Below are 3,043 nucleotides of genomic sequence, written 5' to 3' on the forward strand. Positions count from 1 at the left end.
TCGTCAGGTATTGTGTAAAAACCTTGACTTTTTACGTCACATCTGAGACCTCACAACACCGCTCCCGGATGGGCTCGAACCACCAACCTATTGGTTAACAGTCGAACGCGCTAACCATTGCGCCACGGAAGCCCAAAAATTAAATGTTCGTCAGGTATTGTGGAAAAACTCTGACATTTTACGTTACATCTGAGACCTCACAACACCGCTCCCGGATGGGCTCGAACAACCAACCTATTGGTTAACAGCCGAACGCGCTAACCATTGCGCCACGGAAGCCCAAAAGTTAAATACTCGTCAGGTATTGTGTAAAAACCTTGACTTCTTACGTCACATCTGAGACCTCACAACACCGCTCCCGGATGGGCTCGAACCACCAACCTTTCGGTTAATAGCTGAACGCGCTGACCATTGCGCCACTGAAGCCCAAAAATTAAATTTTCGTCAGGTTTTGAGGTAAAACTTTGACTTTTTACTTCACATCCGAGACCTCACAACACCGCTCCCGGATGGGCTCGAACCACCAACCTTTCGATTAACAGCCGAACGCGCTAACCATTGAGCCACGGAAGCTCAGAAATTAAATGGTTGTCACGTATTGTGGAAAAGTTTTGACTTTTTACGCTACATCTGAGACCCCACAACACCTCTCCCGGGTGGGCTCGAACCACCAACCTTTCGATTAACAGCTGAACGCGCTAACCATTGCGCCACGGAAGCCCAAAAGTTCAATATTCGTCAGGTATTGTGGAAAAACTCTGACATTTTATGTTACATCTGAGACGTCACAACACCGCTCCCGGAAGGGCTCAAACCACCAGTCTTTTGAATAGCAGCTGAACGCGCTAACCATTGCGCCACGGAAGCCCAAAAATTAAACGGTCGTCCGGTATTGTGGAAAAACCTGGACTTTTTACGTAACATCTGAGACCTCATAGCACCGCTCCCGGGTGTGTTCGAACCACCAACCTTTCTGTTAACAGCCGAACGCGCTAACGATTGCGTCACGGAAGCCCCAAAATTAAATGGTCGTCCGGTATTGTGGAAAAACCTGGACTTTTTACGTCACATCTGAGACGTCACAACACCGCTCCCGGATGGGCTCGAACCACCAACCTATTGGTTAACAGCCGAACGCGCAAACCATTGAGCCACGGAAGCTCAGAAATTAAATGGTTTTCACGTATTGCGGAAAAGTTTTGACTTTTTACGCTACATCTGAGACCCCACAACACCTCTCTCGGGTGGGCTCGAACCTTCAACCTTTCCATTAACAGCTGAACGCGCTAATCATTGCGCCACGGAAGCCCAAAAATTAAATGGTCGTCAGGTATTGTGGAAAAACATTGGCTTTCTACGTTACGTTTGAGATCCCACAACACCGCGCCCGGGTGGGCTCGAACCACCAACCTATTGGTTAACAGCCGAACGCCCTAACCATTGCGCCACGGAAGCCCAAAAATTAAATGATCGTTAGGTATTGTGGAAAAACTTTGGCTTTCTACGTTACATTTGAGATCCCACAACGCCGCTCCCGGGTGGGCTCGAACCACTAACCTATTGGTTAACAGCCGAACGCGCTAACCATTGAGCCACGGAGGCTCAGAAATTAAATGGTTGTCACGTATTGTGGAAACGTTTTGACTTTTAACGCTACATCTGAGACCCCACAACACCTCTCCCGGGTGGGCTCGAACCACCAACCTATTGGTTAACAGCCGAACGCGCTAACCATTGCGCCACGGAAGCCCAAAAGTTAAATACTCGTCAGGTATTGTGTAAAAACCTTGACTTCTTACGTCACATCTGAGACCTCACAACACCGCTCCCGGTTTGGGCTCGAACCACCAACCTTTCGGTTAACAGCTGAACGCGCTGATCATTGCGCCACTGAAGCCCAAAAATTAAATTTTCGTCAGGTATTGAGGTAAAACTTTGACTTTTTACTTCACATCCGAGACCTCACAACACCGCTCCCGGATGGGCTCGAACCACCAACCTTTCGATTAACAGCCGAACGCGCTAACCATTGAGCCACGGAAGCTCAGAAATTAAATGGTTGTCACGTATTGTGGAAAAGTTTTGACTTTTTACACTACATCTGAGACCCCACAACACCTCTTCCGGGTGGGCTCGAACCACCAACCTTTCGGTTAACAGCCGAACGCGCTAACCATTCGCCACGGACGCCCAAAAATTAAATGGTCGCCAGGTATTGTGGAAAAACTTTGGCTATTTATGTTACATTTGAGATCCAAAAACACCGCTCCCGGGTGGGCTCGAACCACCAACCTATTGGTTAACAGCCGAACGCTCTAACCATTGAGCCACGGAAGCTCAGAAATTAAATGGTCGTCACGTATTGTGGAAAAACTTTGGCTTTCTACGTTACATTTGAGATCCCACAACACCGCTCCCGGGTGGGCTCGAACCACCAACCTATTGGTTAACAGCCGAACGCGTTAACCATTGCGCCACGGAAGCCCAAAAATTAAATGGTCGTCAGGTATTGCGGAAAAACTTTGGCTTTCTACGTTACGTTTGAGATCCCACAACGCCGCTCCCGGGTGGGCTCGAACCACTAACCTATTTGTTAACTGCTGAACGCGCTAACCATTGCGCCACGGAAGCTAAAAATTAAATGCTCGTCAGGTATTGTGTAAAAACCTTGACTTTTTACGTCACATCTGAGACCTCACAACACCGCTCCCGGATGGGCTCGAACCACCAACCTATTGGTTAACAGCCGAACGCGCTAACCATTGCGCCACGGAAGCCCAAAAATTAAATGCTCGTCAGGTATTGTGTAAAAACCTTGACTTTTTACGTCACATCCGAGACCTAACAACACCGCTCCCGGATGGGCTCGAACCACCAACCTTTCGATTAACAGCCGAACGCGCTAACCATTGAGCCACGGAAGCTCAGAAATTAAATGGTTGTCACGTATTGTGGAAAAGTTTTGACTTTTTACGCTACATCTGAGACCCCACAACACCTCTTCCGGGTGGGCTCGAACCACCAACCTTTCGGTTAACAGCCG

General features: G+C 48.4%; 1 non-coding gene across 1 annotated transcript; it reads right to left on the reverse strand.

Moving 5' to 3' along the window:
• Positions 1-353: 353 nt before the first annotated feature.
• TRNAN-AUU (transfer RNA asparagine (anticodon AUU)) lies at positions 354-426 on the reverse strand. Its single transcript has one exon. It is a non-coding gene; the product is annotated as a tRNA-Asn (tRNA).
• Positions 427-3,043: the final 2,617 nt, after the last annotated feature.

Source organism: Phalangium opilio, unplaced genomic scaffold, assembly GCF_054372755.1.
Source record: "Phalangium opilio isolate 3A_F unplaced genomic scaffold, DU_Popi_V2 ptg001170l_1, whole genome shotgun sequence".
Classification (NCBI taxonomy): Eukaryota; Metazoa; Arthropoda; class Arachnida; order Opiliones; family Phalangiidae; genus Phalangium; species Phalangium opilio.